General features: G+C 42.3%; 1 long non-coding RNA gene across 4 annotated transcripts in view; it reads right to left on the minus strand.

Moving 5' to 3' along the window:
* Positions 1 to 19,109, minus strand: part of LOC122676129 — an 81,706-nt gene extending 62,597 nt beyond the window's left edge. For 3 of the 4 annotated variants that reach the window (XR_006335436.1, XR_006335435.1, XR_006335434.1), the window contains exon 1: positions 19,017 to 19,053. This is a non-coding gene — a long non-coding RNA (uncharacterized LOC122676129). Of the gene's footprint in view, positions 1 to 19,016 lie in introns of all 4 variants that reach the window. The other variant, XR_006335437.1, reaches the window with a different exon arrangement.
* Positions 19,110 to 19,654: the final 545 nt, after the last annotated feature.

A 19,654-nucleotide genomic window follows, 5' to 3' on the forward strand; every position in this document is an offset into this window, starting at 1 on the left:
CATGACTGAGCGACTTTCACTTCATTTTCACTTTTTTCCAGGCTTACATTCTATTAAAATCAGTAAACATTTCCTCTTCCAGTTCTAACTCTGTGAAGGTATCCTTTTCCCACACGGCCAAAGGGCAGCAAGAAGCAAAAGTTATTAAGAATTCCTGAGTAAAATGTCCCAATGGGAAGCTTTTCAAACAACAAATTAAAAACTCTGCCCCTTTAAAGAGGTTTTGTATTAGATCCTTTATGCATGCTCATCAAAGACAAAGTAATGCGAGAAAAGATAAACAAAAAGTATTGGTGATTCCACTTAAAGATGTGTGCGTTATTCGGAGTAAGTTATAGGAGAAGACATCAGAACTAATACAATGATCTCTTAATCTAAGAAAAGTTAGGTGAGAACTGGCCTTCATATTCACTGCATTCTTTTATTCTTACAGAGCCTGATACAAGAAAACCATTCAGTTGCATAAACTCCCTATGGATAAAATTTTTTTTTGATAGATAAGACTGTTAAAATAGTTATCATTGGTATTTAGAATAATATATGATAGTTTAACAATTACCCACCAATATGTATACTCTGAGGTGAAAATCCAAAGCAATTAGGACCGTTCTCTAAATGTATATTGCAAATCATGTCCCATTATGTGGAGCCCTTATGCTTATGAAGGGAGGCAAAGAATACAAATGTGGGAATGAGATGCAGGGAAGCACAAATTGTGTAAATGAAATCTAGACTGTTTCTGGGAACATAATTTCATGAATAAAGATGATCTAGCATCTCTGAACTATGTATTTTAAGATTAATATTTCTCAATAGTTCTTGTCAATGTGAGTGGCAGTAGAATCCATAATAAGTATTTTATTGAATTATATTTAGTTTAAATATAAATGTAAAAAGGCACCATGAATTCTCATGTCAAATTATGTCACCCGAAAGTTAATTAGTTGTACCATGACTCAAAAAAAAAAAAAAGAATTCTTTTAATTTGGTAAAATATATGCTTGTGTCTCTAAGAGATCAATGATTTTTAATTAATAAAATTTATTTTTAGAGCAGTTTTAGGTTCACAGCAAAATTGAGCAGACAGTACAGAGTTTCCACACACTCCCTAGCCCCACACATGCACAACCTCCCCATCAGCCACATCCCAAACCACAGTGTTACATTCGCTGCCATCAGTGAACCTGCACTGAAACATCACTTCACCTTAAATCCATAGTCTGCATGAGGGTTCACTTGTGATGGTACATTCTATGGGCTTTGACACATTTTTAATGACATGTATCTAATTCCACCACTGTAATATCATACAGAATAGTTTTATGCCCCTAAAAATCCTCTGTGCTCTTCCTATCATCGCTCCCTTCCTCACAACCCCTGAAAACCACTCACTTTTTTCTTATATTGTCTCGATAGTTTTACCTTTCCCTGAAAATCAGCTCATTGAAATCATACAGTATAAAGCCTTTTCAGATCAGCTTCTTTCATGGAGCAGTATTTGTTTGTTTCCTCTCTGTTGTTTCGTAACTTGATAGCTCATTTCATTTTAGCATTGAATAATATTCCATAATCTGAAGGTACCACAGTTTTGTATCCATTCACCTACTGAAAGACATCTTGGCTGCTTCCAAGTTTGGGCAGTTATGAATAAAGCTGCCATACACATCTGTGCACCTAAGTTTTTAATTCATTTGAGTAAACACCAAGTCCCTTACATACCAGATTAGAAATTGAAAGGCATTATTTTTTTTTCTTTTTTTTTTTTTTCCTGTGCTTTATTTTTTTTTTTTTTAATTTTTTTATTAGTTGGAGGCTAATTACTTCACAACATTTCAGTGGGTTTTGTCATACATTGACATGAATCAGCCATAGATTTACACTTATTCCCCATCCCGATCCCTCCCCCCACCTCCCTCTCCACCCGATTCCTCTGGGTCTTCCCAGTGTACCAGGCCCGAGCACTTGTCTCATGCATCCCACCTGGGCTGGTGATCTGTTTCACCATAGATAGTATACATGCTGTTCTTTTGAAACATCCCACCCTCACCTTCTCCCACAGAGTTCAAAAGTCTGTTCTGTATTTCTGTGTCTCTTTTTCTGTTTTGCATATAGGGTTATCGTTACCATCTTTCTAAATTCCATATATATGTGTTAGTATGCTGTAATGTTCTTTATCTTTCTGGCTTACTTCACTCTGTATAAGGGGCTCCAGTTTCATCCATCTCATTAGGACTGGTTCAAATGAATTCTTTTTGACGGCTGAGTAATATTCCATGGTGTATATGTACCACAGCTTCCTCATCCATTCATCTGCTGATGGGCATCTAGGTTGCTTCCATGTCCTGGCTATTATAAACAGTGCTGCGATGAACATTGGGGTGCACGTGTCTCTTTCAGATCTGGTTTCCTCAGTGTGTATGCCCAGAAGTGGTATTGCTGGGTCATATGGCAGTTCTATTTCCAGTTTTTTAAGGAATCTCCACACTGTTTTCCATAGTGGCTGTACTAGTTTGCATTCCCACCAACAGTGTAAGAGGGTTCCCTTTTCTCCACAGCCTCTCCAGCATTTATTGCTTGTAGACTTTTGGATAGCAGGAAAGGCATTATTTTTTGAAGTTCTAGAAAACTGAAGTGCTATGGTCAAAAGTTCTGTTGGTTATATTGTTTAGCCTCCTCATCTCAAACTGAAATTGAAACAGACACGCCCACTTTGGGGGACACTTTTTTCTTTCCTTTTCTGAGCTTTTCAGCATTCAGTATTATTTATCAGGCAAGGGAAGAAAATACCCTTTTTCCTTTGGTTTCTTGAATCAAGAATCTACTTAACTATTTTAACAGATCAGTTTTCAAGTAAAAACCAGAAAGGAATCAGGAAGTTGTATTTCTACATTCCCATTTATCATGTCCTTTTATGTCTGTTTCAAATCCAAGTCCATCAAACCAGAATGTGAAATCACATTGAAAAAACTACATTAACGTTAATCTCTGTTCCTACTCTCTATCTGAAAAATAAACTTGGAAGACAAAAACCTAACCTGCTGAGACTCAAGTGATAGATTTTGTACCAATGGGTGATGCCAGTGAGACAGAGTGCCAATGAGTGGTAAGTACACTGATGATGTCGGTCAACATACTCATCAACCTCACTAACTATTTGTTTGTTGCCTGTCATTTCTGTGAGACTGTCAGCTCCCCCAAGAGCAGGGACAAGGCCTGACTGATTACTCTGGCACATAGTCAGTATTTCACTATGTATTAGTTGAATGCATCACTGGTTCATTAGATATGTTTTATGTTAATTAACTTCCTTTATTTAACAGTAAGTAAGTACCTCCTAGGTACAAGGCTGCGTGTTGGGTATTTTGGGTGTATAAAGATGAGTGCAATTCATACCCTGCCTTCCAAAAGCTTACACAACTGTCAATCATTGTAGCAGGCTGTCCTTGCCAAGACCATATCCCCTCGGCCTCCCCCTTCTTCCACTCTGGATAGTTCCACCAGGAGTCATGGCATCTCCCCACATAAAGGCATTCTTTAACCTTGGAGTAGCCCAGCACCTGGAGGCAGACTGGAATTGTCAGAGAAATAACACCTCTAGGACAGTTTTCATCCGGTGGGGGTGGCAGTTCCTTGCCCTTCAGTAGGAAACTTTTTGAGCCCACGTCACTCAGTCTCTCAGGAGGTCCCCAACAGAACTAAGCCCAGATGCTCACAGCAGTAACCTGCTCATTAAAACACCTTTTATTAGCTTTTCTCCTTTCTTGGTCCCACTTCCTACTCTTCTCACAGTGCTTCCTAAGATCTCTTCCCAAATAAATTATTCTCCCTAAATCCATTACTCTAGGTCTGATTTTAAAAGAAGTATGGACACTGGAGTGTGCTAAGTACTAGAGGCATGAACAGAGAGCAGTGGGAATGCAGAGGAGGAAGGGATTTAAGCCTAGCTGGGAGAAGACTTGGCATCATTTGAATGGGGTCTGGGTCGGGGTAGTGAGTGCACCTGTGGGAAGAGATGCTTCAGGTGGAGCAAACAAGGGCATATGGTGCTGCTGAAGAACACAGACTCTCACCGGATTGTAGGCAATTGAGTCCAGAGGGAATGTGGGCAGAAAAGTATCTCAGGCTTTCCCAGAAAGTACTCTGGAGCCCCTCACATTCCAAAAAGGAGGCAGTTCTCTCTTGCCCCTTTCATTCTAAACTTCAGCTCCAGTTCCTTACTGTTTTCACCCTGGTACTTTGAAAAGTCCAAACATTCTCCTTTTCGTAGGAATCTGAATATAGAAACAAACACAGCTACCCATTGTCTATAAAAGCAGCCATAAGGTCACCACTCTTTAAGCATGGCACTTTCTTTCTGCCTGTAGATTTGAATTCATGTTTTCTGAGTTCCCATGACAAGTTGAGCATTAATGTTTGTTCTTTCTGAGAGCTTACAGTCTAAACACAGTGTCCGTGCCTCAACCCAGACAGGGAACTTTCCTGCCTCTGTTAGAGGGTAACCTTAAATTTCAAAACAGACAAAAAAAGGAAGAGTATGCCACAGAGTCAAGGAATATAACCCGAACTAACTACGTCTTGAAATCCCCTCTATTACTTCCCAAGCAAGTATAATGCAGATGGATGGTCCTGCTCATTCTTTCTCTGGGTCCTAGAAGTGGTTTCTCGCAAATGAAATGTTCTGACAAGTCATTCCATCTCCAGTGCTGACTCAATTATAGCTTCTTACCATGATCAACAACTGCTAAATTGGTTATAAACCCAATTTAAACCCAGAATAGGAGCTGAAAACCAAAAAACAGAGGTGTGGCAAGAGGACAGGAGCAGAATCATTTTTCCAGCAGAGGAAAGCTAGCTTAGGAAAGACAAAATGAGTACTTCCGGAACAGGTATACAATATTGGAAAATAACAGAGAGATTCAAGAAGTTATTAAAGCTCGAAAGAGAGTTTGGGGAGAGAACACTACTCATTTCAGCTCAGCAGGAGCCAGTTTGCATTATTATGTTTCGTTCTATACTTAGCTTTGAAGAAAGCCACAAATTACAATGGTTAAATAGAGCTTTAGAAAATGGAAAATAGCAACATTGCAAGTACAGAAAGTATTGGGGTAGTAGAACATCCTCCAGTTCAGGAATGGATCTAGAGAACTGAAATTCCTCTTTTCCTCTCCCACCCTCAAGAAGTTTAGCCATGTGTCTTTTATGAATCACCATTACTATAATATTGCTTGTGTATTAATAATAAATATAGCTTTGTTTTTAAAACAAAAGGATCAACCAGAGGTTGGGAGAGAAAGAAACCTGCTAGAGTACTTCAAACAGGTTAAGTACTTGGGGGAAGATACCAATTTAATACCTACCTACATTGAGAAGTGAATGATGAAAAACACATTTTTGACCTTTGCACATTTAAGGCACTCCTCTACAGCCATACTGAAAGTGTTAGTTGTGACTAACTAACCCACTCTGTGACCCCCATGGACTGTAGCCCGCCAAGCTCCTCTGTCAATGGAATTTTCCAGGCAAGAATGCTGGAGCGAGTTGCCATTCCCTTCTCCAGGGTATCTTCTCAACCCATGGACTGAACCTGCATCTCCTGCTTTGCAGGCAGATTCTTTACCATCTGAGTCACTAGGGAAGCCTCATTACATGTGTTATATGTAATATGCATTTAAATGTGTTAACCAATTGATGCTCATAACGGCCTTATGAAACAGATACTGTTCCTAATCCATTTTATAGACGAGGAAACTGGAGCACAGAAAGGCTAACTTGCCTAGGTTCGTACGGCAGGTAAGCGGCAGAACCAGGGTTTAGTCTGACCTCAAAGTTTGTGTTCTTGATGACGACATTCAGAAGCCATGCTAGGAAGTGAATGTTTGGGTCCCTCCAAAATTTATATGCGGAAGTCCTAACTCCCCATGTGACGGTACTTGAAGATGGGACCTTTAGGAGGTTTAGCTGAGGTCACGAGGGTGGAGCGCCTGTGCTGGAATCACTGCCCTCATCAGAAGAGGAAGAGGCACTAGAGCTCCGACTCTTTACCAGGTGACGACACAGAGAGGGGTGGCCATCCACGAGCCAGGGAGAAAGCCCTTACAGGAAACGGAATCTGCTGGCTCCTTGGTCTGAAAGCTGCAGAGCTCTGAGAAAATAAATCTCTGCTAAGCCAGCCAGTCTTTGGTATTTTGTTACAGCAGCCCAAGAAGAGTAAGACCACAAAGCTGTTATGACCAAGCTGTTACCCAGAGAGACAAGGAACTGTAGGCAGAAGAGTTTCAGCTCAGATCCAGGGATTGCTTCAGGGGCTTCTCTGTGAAGACCGTGTTTCCTGCAGGACAGGTCACAAGGAATTTCCGGGCCCGAGGGTGATGTACAGTGAATCCAAGAGCAGGGGTCAGAGCTCTAGGGGAAGCTGCACAAACTGAGACTCAGTACCTTCCCTGGTCTCAGTGGCCACTTCCTGAGTGAAGCTCAGAGCAAATGTGAGCAAAATACTCAGTGATTTGGGTCTGGACAGGGCTGTTGAAGAAGGAGGAGGAGCGAGTCAGTCAGGGAAAAAAAACAAAACCCTCCTCCTCTCATTTCCCCGGAAGATGCTATGAATCAGATTTTTGTGAAATATGACAGGTTACTATTTGAGGTGTCCTAGCACATCTCTCAGCCTTTCATAGAATCCCAGTCCCAATTGGTTTAGCTCTAACTCACTTTGTTACAAAATTTTTGCCACTAAGAATATCCAGAATTTTTGCTCCTATAATATCTCTATGAGTATATTCTCTGTGTATGGGTAATTTTATTTCTATGGAATAGATTCTGAGAAGTGGGGTTTGTAAGAGGAAGAATGTTTTTAATTTGAAAGATATTTTCAGATTTACTTTTAAATAGGTTCTAACAAATCACATTTCATTGGTACTGTAGTGAGTATTTGTCTTTCTTAAACATCCTTCCTCAGTTTAGGGCATTCTCCCCAGGGAGAAGCCAGATACATGCTTTCCCAAAATCCCTTGCAGTATGAGTGCAGACATATGACCTACGCCCTGCCAGTCACATACCACAAAGGCTCCACATTAATGAGACAAAGATACAGTTCCTCATAGAATCCAATCAATACTTCCGGATTCTAGACAGCAGTGACAGTCATGCCTCATTCTGCGAACTTTGGTGCTCTGGACAGGAATATCTCATCAAGCCCTCAGTAGCAGGAATTGGTTGATCTTTTCTTAAATACATTCACATCTGTCAATCCTGTTGCCTCTACCCCAGCTGAGGCCACCATGATCTGTTCTGGGACAGCAGCAGCAAGCTCCACCTGGTCTCCTAGTCCCTAGCATAATTAGAATCCATTTTCCTCCTGCAATCTGAATGATCTTCCTAAAACTCAAGTCTAACTATGTCACCCCCTTGCTTTTAAAACCTTTCATTTTTGCCCTCTCTGCCCCAGACTGAAATTTCTATTCCTTACCCCGGCCCATGAAATCTTCCAAGAACTGGGCAGGAATTCCCTCGCCAGGCACGCCTCTTTCTTCCCTTTGAACGCTATACTCAGTCATACTGGACATTTCTCAGGTGTTTTATTACCCCATGTATTTTCTCACTTCTGGGCTTTTGCAAACACAACTCTCTACTTTCTTCCCTTACCTTTTGCCTGCCTACCTTCTTGTTCTCTAGTTATTGGTTTACGTCTCACTTCTCTCACTGCCTAGGATTAGATTATGTATCCCATCTCTAGGTTACCAGATTATCTCATAGTTCTTATCTCTGTTTCCCACTAAGTTGTGTGAAGGTAGGGACGGTGCCCATTTTATTCCCTGATGCACGCTTGCATGCTCAGCCATTTCAGTTTTGTGCAACTCTTTGCAACCCCATGGACTCTAGCCCGCCAGACTCCTCTGTCCATGAGATTACTCCAGGCAAGAATACTGGGATATTCCTGCCATGCCCTCCTTCAGGGGAGCTTTCCAACCCAGAGATCAAACCCACATCTCCTGCGTTGCAGGCAGATTCTTTACCGCTGAGCCACCAGGGCAGCCCTCCCTGCTACATAGTCAGTGTCTAACACGGTGTCTGAGACACGCTGCCACTGCTGCTGCTGAGCCGCTTCAGTTGTGTCCGACTCTGTGCAACCCCACAGACGGCAGCCCACCAGGCTCTCCTGTCCCTGGGATTCTCCAGGCAAGAACACTGGAGTGGGTTGCTATTTCCTTCTCCAATGCATGAAAATGAAAAGTGAAAGTGAAGTCGCTCAGCCGTGCCCGACTCTTAGGGACCCCATGGACTGCAGCCCACCACGCTCCTCTGTCCATGGGATCTTCCAGGCAAGAGACATAGTGGGTAATAAATAAAAATCTGATGGATTAATAGATAAATTGATGAGACAGCTACTATTATCACCATTTACTCACAGGGTAACTGAGGTTTAGAGAGTCTATTTTCACAAAGTTATGAGGCTACTTAACAGAGGACCTGGGACCAGAACACAGATATTCTGACTCTTAATGTATTGATACTTTCAACTATCCCTCTTTGCTCCCTTCAAATGCAATTTATCACTCTTTTAAGCTTGTGTGTTCAGCTGCTTAGTCGTGTCTGACTCTTTGCGACCTCACTGACTGTAGCCTGCCAGGCTCCTCTGTCCATGGAATTTCCCAGGCAAGAAAACTGGAGTGGGTTGTCATTTCTTTCTTCCTTTCAAGCTTAATAAACACATTATGATGCACAAAAACCTGGATGGCAGGTATATTTGGGGCCAGATAATTCGGGCTCCAAAATCACTGCAGATGGTGACTGCAGTCATGAAATTAAAAGACACGTGCTCCTTGGAAGAAAAGTTATGACCAACCTAGATAGCATATTAAAAAGCAGAGACATTACTTTGCCAAGGTAATGCAAAGGTCTATCTAGTCAAAGCTATGGTTTTTCCAGTAGTCATGTATGGATGTGAGAGTTAGACTATAAAGAAAGCTGAGCGCTGAAGAATTGATGCTTTTGAACTGTGGTGTTGGAGAAGACTCTTGAGAGTCCCTTGGACTGCAAGAAGATCTAACCAGTCCATCCTAAAGGAAATCAGTTCTGAATATTCAATGGAAGGACTGAAGCTGAAGCTGAAACTCCAATACTTTGGCCACTTGATGTGAAGAACTGACCCATTTGAAAAGACCCTGATGCTGGGAAAGACTGAAGGTGGCAGGTGAAGGGGATGCCAGAGGATGAGATGGTTGGATGGCATCACTGAGTCAATGGACATGAATTCTGAGTAAACTCCGAGAGTTGGTGATGGATGGGGAGGCCTGGCGTGCTGCAGTCCATGGGGTCGCAAAGAGTCAGACACATCTGAGCGACTGAACTCAACTGAATTCTTTGTGGTCGGGCTGTCCTACATATTGAAAGATGTTTAGCAGTATTCATGGCCTCCACCCACTAGATTCTAGTAGTATTCCCCTCCCTGTTTGTCTCTAGACATTGCTAAATGTCCTGTGGGGGACAAAATAGCCTTCAGATAAAAATGAGTGTTCTAAGATTACCACAGGCAATTTGTTAAATCTCTGCAACTTTGGGTTCAGAATATAAGTCTCAGCACAGACATACCTCCAGTGGAAAGATGGAGGTCAAGAACAGATTCATGTCCAAATATTGACCTTGTACCTTTTAAGCCACAAGTCTTAATCTCACTGAGCCTCAGTTTTCTCCTCTGCAAAACAGAGATCATAATGCTCAAAATTACAGGAAGGATTAGAGAGAAGGTACACAAAGTACTCAATAAGCTACATCAATTTAACTAAACTATTGCTTTCTTTGGACCAATAGCTAGTGGGTCAATTTGCCAAAACATATGCATGAAGAAAACATGACCAAAGAGAGGAGCTGGCAATTCAGGGTGAAATGGAACGCATTTGATGGCAGGAGGTGTTTGCATTCCAGGAGGTCAAGAAAAGCCCCAAGTTTCAGGAATGAAAACAAGTATGACATTTGAACTGACAAGCTTATTGGCATGCTGCCTTTTATTTATTCTCTTATAATTTCATGGTTTTATGGAGAAAATAAAGAAAAAGTCATACTTAAGGATCTCTTACCATTTTTACTATGATTACACACCCCAAATTGGATTGAGGGTGGGATGGGGGAAACTGTAAGTTTCAAGATCCACCAAAAAGGGAATCAGGTGATTAGCAATTGCTCACATTCTCCCTCTCCCTTATGAATTTTAATGCATTTTATTTGGTATTTGACATACTGTGTTTACAGGATTCCTTCAGTTTTGAATAGCAAGTCTAGACAAAACATTTTCCTTCTAAGCATCTATCATTTTTTGCTGACTTCCTGCTTTGACACAACAATGCTGCTTCAGAAAATGCTTTTTAGGGAATTCCACATGATGTTACTGCCTCAGGGTTCAAAGGATTAAACTAAAGGGATGTGGAATTCTGGCTGGGAACAGCAGAACTCAGCAGCACTCAGTCCTCTAGCTCCACAGAACCTCCACCCTCTTCCTCCCTCCTTCTCTCCCTTCTCCTACCTGGGACTTCAAACGGCTTACTCCCCTCCATCCACAGTGAGATGCTCCAAAACACTTCTGCAACAGAGCTAGATCCTCTAACTTAGGCCTAAGGATGTCTACCTGCTGAACCATTAAAATATTCACTATTAATACTAGCCCAGGCCTGGAAACATCCCAAGTGTCCATCATAGTGGAATGGATAGACTGTGGTGAATGCACACAACAGAAAATCACAGAGCAATGAGAACGAACGGATGCAACTACACGCAAAAACACGAGTGAGCCTACCGTTAAACTCAAGAGGCGGAGTGCAAATCGTACCTGTGGTGCTCCTCAGTGACGTTAAAAAGCCTCGAGACTCATCTCTGCTCCTAGAAGTGAGCCTAGTCAAAGTCAGGAGGGTGGAGCCCTGTGTCATGGGAGGGACAGGGAGGATCTCTGGGGAGCTGATTATAAGAGTGTGTTGACTTCGTGAAGAATAGCAATGGAGGTTCTTTAAGAAACTAAAAATATAATATAATCCAGCAATCCCACTCTTTGGCATATATCTGGAAAGGATGAAAACTCTAATTTGAAAAGATACATGCATCCCTATATTTACAGCGGCACTGTTTATAATCACAAAGACATGGAAGCAACCTAAATGTCCATAGGGAGATGATTAGATACAGAAGGTCTGATACATATATACAATGGAGTACTGCCCAGCCATAAAAAAGAATGCAGCCATGCCACGTGCAGCAACATAGAAGGAGCGAGAGATCATCATACTCCAGGAGGTACATCAGACACACACAGACAAGGATCCCATGATACCACTTATATATGCAACCTAAAAAAAATGATGCAAAGGAACTGATTTACAAAGTAGAAACCGATTTCAAAAAAACCCTTATGGTTACTAAAGGGGAAAGATGGAGATGAGGGATAAATTAGGAGTTTAAGGTTAACATACACACGCTACTATAAATAAAACAGATGCGCAACAAGGACCTCCTGTACAGCACCGGGAACTCTACGCACTATCGTGTAACAACCTATAATGGATAAGATCTGAAAAAGATTGTATGTATGTGCTGTGCGTAATCGCTCTGTCATGTCCGACTCTTTGTGACCTTTGCACTGTAGCCTGCCAAGCTCCTCTGTTCATGAGGATTCTCCAGGTAAGAATACTGGAGTGGGTTGCCACGCCCTTCTCTAGGGGATCTTCCCAACCCAGGAAGAGAACCCATGTCTCCCCCATTGCAGGCAGATTCTTTAAGATCGGGAAGCCCATGAATACTGGAGTGGGTAGCCTATCCCTTCTCCAGGGGATCTTCCCAACCCAGGAATCGAACCAGGGTTTTCTGCATTGCAGGCAGATTCTTTACCAGCTGAGCTACCAGGGAATCGGATTATTATATAAGATTATAATCTTAAAGATTATATATATGATATATAATATATACGTGTGTGTACGTGTGTGTGTGTGTGTGTGTATAAGCTTTCCTGGTGACTCAGTGGTAAAAGAATCTCTCCTGCCAATGCAGGAGACACAGGTGTCCGATCTCTCAGCGGTTGGGAAGATCTCCTGAAGTAGTAAATGGCAACCCCCTCCAGGATTCTTGTCTGGGAAATGCCATGGACAGTGAAGCCAGGCAGGCCACAGTTCATGGGGTCACAAAAGAGTCTGACATGACTTAGTGACTAAACAACAACAACAAATATATATGTATAACTGAATTAATTTGCCATATACTTGAAACTAACATTGCAAATTAACTTCTTTTTTTTGAGCTTTGAGCTCAGCTGCTTCAGTCATGTCAGAGTCTGTTCAATCCTATGGAATACTGGAGTGGGTTGCCATGCCCTCCTCCAGGGGATCTTCCCATCTCAGAGATCAAACCCATGTCACCTGTGTCTCCTGCATTGGCAAGTGGATTCTTTACCACTGAGCCATACTTCAACTTAAAAAGTATGTGTACTTTGTGAAAATTCAGAGCTCTTCACTTATGAAGATATAGATTAAACATCTACATTTTTTCCCAGATGTATTATAGATTATACTTCAATCAAACATATACTGAGAATCAGACAAAATAAAAACATTATTAAAAAATCCCAAATTTTCTAACATTTTCATTTCTTTGAAAGTCCTCTTCTTTCACTTTAGGCCTCTCTCTCAGGGAGGATACAGTCTCACAGAATTACTTCAAGCTTTAATAACACTTCTCAGAAACTAGAAGAAGAGCTAAAAGATTTGAGTTCTACTTTCCACTTAACTTTCCTACTGATTTCTGTGAACTGTGCATTAAGCACAGAATGTGACTGCTGTGAGATGCTGCAGGGAGAACCAGTGAGTCTCCTCCAATAGCAGGGAAACCAAGGTTTAGAAAAATGAAGTGACTTACTCAGGGACATGTGTTCTTTAGTAATAAAATGGAAAAGGAAATAGAAAGGAAAAAATTTTCAAAATAAAAGTGGCAATGACAGTCTGTGGTCCAAAAGCTTCCATGATTTCTCCTTCTATTTAAGAATGAAACTATTTCTGAGAGGGAGAAGCAACTGGCTCATTATATAAATGCAGAACTTTAATTAATTTGCTCCATTTAGATAAGAGCTAATGATCTCATTTGGTTATTGTGACCCTGAATTTTGTGACTCTGAAACAAAATTCCCTTTCAATTGGCACTTACAAGCTAGTTTCTCCTTGAGACTTAAAAAAAAAGAGATGAAATAGGAGAGCATAGGTTATGCTCCCATGACAAGCAGCCCCCAAATCTTAGTAGTTTAAAGCAGCCTGGGTTTATAATGATGCCACGTGTCTATCAAAGGTCAGCAGGAGCTTGGTTCTACTCTTCATGTCCTCTGAGGCTCAGGGTGAAAGGAAAGCCAGTTCTGGATCGAGACTGGTTATGATGCCAGTGCAGCAAGAGATGTGTAACGGGATAGGCTAGCTCTTAAACCTTCTGTCTAGAAGTGACACACACAACTTCCACACCCATCTCTGCATCACAGCAAGTCTCCTGACCACTCCCATCTCCCGTAACAGGGAAGTGCAATCCTACGGTGAGTTGGGAAGAAGGGGGAGCTGAACTATTTGGAAATGGCTCTAATGACCTCCTAAAAAAGCAACCAAAATTGTCCCATGGGAGTCCCACATTGCCTCATGAGTTCTACTATCATCACAGTGACCTATGCTTTATTTAAATATATAATGGAGTGAAGATAAACTCTGCAGAAAGTAAAACATAGACATAAAAGGCAGCATTGACAGGTGTAAATAAAACTCTTTCATCTATCATTGAAAGGATTTTTATGAAAAACATGAAGTGGTTTCATCTGCCTTTCTGCAAATAGTTTAGTGGCTGAATGATCAATATCCCTCTAAAGTGCCCAGGAACCATTCTGACCAAAAGCAACCAAGTAAATGAATTGCCTCCAGGGCTATAACAGTGCACTTAAATGAAGGCAGCTCACATGGATGCAAACAAAGGTATCCCCTGTGGTCATTTTAAGCATTAAACATCAACGAGGCAATAGTGCTTTTAAGTAGAAAGGGAAAAAATCATTTCTTGGGGCTCTAATCTCTAATGTTAATTTTTTTAAGAAAAGAAAAAGATAACTTGACAGATAATAGTTTGGTTTATGGAGAAGGCAGTGGTGACCCACTCCAGTACTCTTGCCTGGAAAACCCCATGGACGGAGGAGCCTGGTAGGATGCAGTCCATGGGGTCACTAAGAGTGGGACACGACTGAGCAACTTCACTTTCACTTTTCACTTTATGCACTGGAGAAGGAAACGGCAACACACTCCAGTGTTTTTGCCTGGAGAATCCCAGGGACAGGGGAGCCCGGTGGGCTGCCGTCTATGGGGTCTCACAGAGTTGGACATGACTGAAGCGACTTAGCAGCAGCAGCAGTTTGGTTTACCTGACCTTCTCCTTGTTTTTCTCTGTCCACAAACCTTGCCATAAAGTCATCAATACTGATTGAACACACACACACAGACTGATAAGTTAAAGGCAGAATGTATCAGACCTCACTCAGCCTCTCTAAACTGTCATTTTCTGTGCTAGGTTTCAAAGGATATTGTCTTTGGTGAGTAGCAAATAAACATTTTGTTAAAAAATATATATAGTTAAGATATGCATTTAAATGCCTATCTGTCAAAAAGCAAAACTGGAATATAAGTCTATTAAACACACATACACAAACACAAGCATCACGACCTGGCTCGTTAGCAGGTGCCAACGCATGATTCTTCTCTGGAATCAAGTGTCCTGTGTATATGCCATCACACTTCAAATGATGCAGAGTTCAAGTACTTTCTTTACAACTTGAAAAGATGGTAACATATAATACATCTTACTGGTACCTCTGTAGTAGGAATATTCTTAATACTTTACAGTCATATTATTTGCTAGTTTCAATGTCCCTGTGTTTTTAATGTATCATGGTATAAGACATGATTGCATCAAGAATACAGTTGATCTAGGTTATAAATTATCTTATTTTTAATTCTTAAAGAAAAAATTTTAGGTGAAATTTTTTTTTTCAATGTGGAATAAAAGAGTGAAAAAGTGATCTTCCAGCTATGATTCTGGATTATTAAATAACATTTCCATGCCAATGGCTTCTAACACAGATATAAATTTTGAGGACCACACCAAGGTTATGGGCTCCTGGAATTGAGGTCCAGATAGTGCAGAGACCCAGGTTTCCCTGGTGGCTCAGACAGTAAAGAATCTGCCTGCAATACAGGAGACCTGGGTTCGAGCCCTGGGTCGGGAAGATCCCCTGGAAGAGGAAATGGCAACCCACTCCAGTATTCTTGCCGGGACAATTCCATGGACAGAGGAGACTGGTGGGCTACAGTTCGTGGGGTCGCAGAGTCGGACGTGACTGAGTGACTAGCACACGCACACACACAGGTGCAGATGGTAGTTTAGTGGAGCTAAGCCAAAGTGGGCCAGGGGATGGTGTGAGGAGCAGTGGTGATCAGGAGGGCAAGCAAAGGAAACAAAACCTGAGCCGGGGTCTTGCCTCCTGGGTCAGAGGCAGTCCAGACACAGTAGAGCATGCCAGGAGAAGAATTTCTCTGACACCCACTGAAGCACTTCTACCTTCCCAGCCTAAAGTCTCTTTGCTTGTTACTATCCCCAGTAGAATTTTAGTCCTTCCGGAGCTGTATGTCAGCCTCATTGTTCTAAGAACTCTCCAGCCAGGGGCACAGGTCTTGCCTTCTAACCTGACTTGGGCCTCCGAGGGCGGTCTCCATGTCCATGTCTGTTACTTCAGTGCCCGGATGTGGCACACGTGTGTTGTTGCTGTTCCGTTGCTAAGTTGTGTCTGACTCTCTGCAACCCCGTGGACTCCAGCTCACCAGGCCTCCTTGTTCTTCCCTGTCTCCCAGAGTTTGCGCAAACTCATGTCCACATATAGGTGCTTAAATATTTGTTGAATAAATGAATTTCAAATAAAGAAATACGACCAGGGTGGGAAGTGGAGCTAACAGCGGTGGGCACATTCTCTTCATCTGGTGTCCCTCTTTAATAAATCATTTGTTCCTGGTCTAGAACCACTGCCCTTATGGGAATCCCCCTAACAAACAAGGCGCCTTTAAGAGTTTCAGAAAGTTCATTCAATCCTTTGCCTGGGTTTCTTCTTTTGTTGCCATTTCACCTTTAGTTGTGTTGAAGTAACTTTCTAGGTCCATTATGGAGACACTCCTGGATGGTGAGCCACATCAGCAAATGGAAACTCAGATAACTTTTGTGTCCCTATAAATGCTCCAGTCGACCAGAAATGCAATATATCCAGCCAGCCAATTCCCACTCTGGGCCTTTTCATCTGAAGCTGGGTAGAATAGGTGGTACCTGCCAATCAGAGAGTTTCTACTTTTCTCTGTCTTGCTTTTTAGTCTTTATTCTATAAAGGTTCCTATCTTCCACCCTATTTTGCAGTTCTGTCTGCAAAAGTAGACTCTTGCTTTGTGAAGTGTTAAGTAGTTTGTTTCTATCACCTAAATTGTCTTCTTTAATCATTTTTAAACAGCTCTTACATACGAACTCAAAGCCCCTTCATTAACATTCATTTATGCTACAAGTAGTTTAGATTAAAAATGTCAACACTTTCATGATACAGAAGGAAGACCAAAGGTACAAGTATAATTTCATGGGGAGGAATTATGGAAGATTCAGTCAGTCAGTCAGTTCAGTCATTCAGTCGTGTCCGACTCTTTGTGACCCCATGAACCGCAGCACACCAGGCCTCGCTGTCCATCACCAACTCCCAGAGTTTACTCAAACTCTTGTCCATCGAGTCAGTGATGCCATCCAGCCATCTCATCCTCTGTCGTCCCCTTCTCCTCCTGTCCCCAATCCCTCCCAGAATCAGGGTCTTTTCCAATGAGTCAACTCTTCCCATCAGGTGGCCAAAGTATTGGAGCTTCAGCTTCAGCATCAGCCCTTCCAATGAACACCCAGGACTGATCTCCTTTAGCAACCTCCTAAACTACACTGATCTTACCGTTGACTAGTGAAGAGTGAGGTACCTTATTTTGTAAATGCCAAAAGCAGCAGAAAGGCACCAAAATATAAATATATGACTTTTCAAATGAATTTGACAAAGACTGCATTTTGAAAATGTAGTAACTCTGCTCTCTCGGGGACTACACTCATCTTCAAACACTAGCTAAAATCTTGAGCAGATGAACACCTGAAGTTTGAAGCTAAACACCCTTAGGTGTTCAGTTTCAAAATATTAAGTTAATATTTTATATCACCAAGAAAATAATAACAAGAGGGGCACTGGCTTTTGAAAAAAGGTTTTCAAACACTCCAAGCTTTAATGTACACTTTTTTTAAAAGCACACATTAAAGACATCACAAGTTAACATTAATATCTTCTTGCATTTATAACTATCCTTGTAAATTTATTGTGAGAACACTAATTAGGAAGCAGTATTTTCAAAATGTGTTTTATCATCTATAATAAAGCTTTTGTCCTTTTTCCTCTGTGACCAACCTTGCATATCTTTATGTTCATTTTGACTGGATTAACAGTGAATATAAACGACATTTCTGGGATGGAGACAGCAGATCAAACCAAACAAGACCCATGTTGCCCCTAAATGTCCAGTTTCAAAAGGATTCTCCAAAGTTCCCAGCAGCTGTTCTTACTCTGGCTTACTTTAAAATAGTCTTTGTGTGTGTGTGCTCAGTCATGTCCGACTCTTTGCAATCCCATGGACTGTGGCCCACAAGGCTCCTCTGTCCAGGGAATTTTCCAGGCAATACTGGAGTGGGTTGCCATTTCCTTCTCTAAGGAATGTTCCCAACCCAGGGATCAAATCCTTGTTTTCTGTCTTTCCTGCACTGGCAGGCAGATTCTTTACCACTAGCGCCACCTGGGAAACCTATTAAAATAGTCTTTGAAGATTTTTTTTTTTCCTTAAAAAGAGTACAGCTACTCAGACCCCAATGGAGACCATTTCTAATCTTTGGAGGGTGGAGCCCAGAAACTCGCTTTGTCAAAACTCGTATGTGGTTCTAATCCGGTCTAAATATTTATATCTCCCCCAAATACATACATTCAAATCCTAGTGCCCCATGTGATAGTATTAGCAAGTGGGGCCTTTGGGGGGTGAGTAGGTCATGAATGCTGAGTTCTCATGGTTGAAATTAATGCCCTTATAACTGAGGCCCAAGAGAGCTACCCTGCCCCTCCCACTAAGTAAAGATACAAAGAGAAGTCTGCAACTTGGAAGACAGTTCTCACACCACCTTTCTAGCACCTTCGTCTTACACTTCCAGACCCCAGAACTATGAGAAATAAATATCTGCTGCTTGTAAGTCACCTGGTCTGTGATTTTTTTGTTGTGTTAGGGGACCGTTAACTCAAACAGCACACCTTGACCAGCACAATAATAACCACTTACACAAGTCTTGTCACAAAAGAAGGTTCTAATAAGGAACAGGGTGCTGCCATGGAAAACTAACTAGGGAGGGGCCAAAACAAAGGAGGAGACGCCAGTCCATATTACATCCCGCCAACCCCTCAGAAACCCTCACACTGGAATCCATCCTGGCTGAGAGCTGCCAGCACCTCTAGGAAGGACCCAAGTCAGACTGAATATGGACCCAAACGAGGTGATAGGCCAGAGACAACCCCGAGGACCAGCCCCATTACCATAAACGCTGGGACTGCAAGTCCTGGCTGAGCAGTTCTCCTGGTTTCCTTACCCAGCTGCTCTCTGCGCCAGCACCTCCTTCCAGTCAAGTCTCTGGCTTTGTTAGCACATGTGTCTCCTCAGACAACTCATTTCCAAGTGTTACACAAGTGCCCACTCCCAGGCTTGTATTCTGAATGAAGACTGCAGCTGCTGCCGCTCCTATTGCTACTGTTAGGCCAACAGGCCAGGCCACAGTACCAACTAGGCCCAATTTTGGGCTCTGAGATTGCCTAGGCCCCAGCAAACCTAAAAGAAGCAATGGGCTTAGAAGAGCCCACAACAGGGTTCACGATGGGGCTTTGGTACCTCAGGATCCACCGCTGTGACAGCCTCGACGACTCCCCAGTGTTCATGTTCACCAGCGCACCACATACACCAGCGCGAGGAGCCTCCCAGAGCCCGCAGGACAGGCTCTCGCGAGAAACTGCCCCTGGTTCCCGTGTGGAACGGCCCAAACATCGCGAGAAACATCGCGAGATCTGGGCATGGCCCCAGTGACTGTGGCCCAGTCTCAAGTAGTGACTGCTCTTCAGGTATTCCCATTCCCCAACTCGGGGTGGTGCTTTTGACTCCTCCCTCTAGATAGGAGTCTACATCTCCTAAATTTTGTTTTAAAACCGAATGACAATTAAAAAAAAAAAATCTTATTACAACTGTAAATAGAAAAGCAGCACTGTTTGCCATCAAGAGAAAGCAATGACGGGGGGGTGGGGGTGGGGTTAAGAAAAGCAAAAACAAATACCCGCATGGTATTCAAAGCAAGCCAGACACTTGTTTGCCTAAGGCATCCCGAGGTCTGCAGTCTTTTTGTTAACAAAGGAATGGAGAGAGTCTTGCTTTACCCTCTTAGCACACTGGCCCCTTGCACAGACCGAGGCCTGAGGCTCAGGGCTAATCTTCAATTGTTCGGAAAAGGCCACGTGAACTAATTTGTGCTGATGACA

The sequence above is a fragment of the Cervus elaphus genome, chromosome 19 (assembly GCF_910594005.1).
Source record: "Cervus elaphus chromosome 19, mCerEla1.1, whole genome shotgun sequence".
Taxonomy (NCBI): domain Eukaryota; kingdom Metazoa; phylum Chordata; class Mammalia; order Artiodactyla; family Cervidae; genus Cervus; species Cervus elaphus.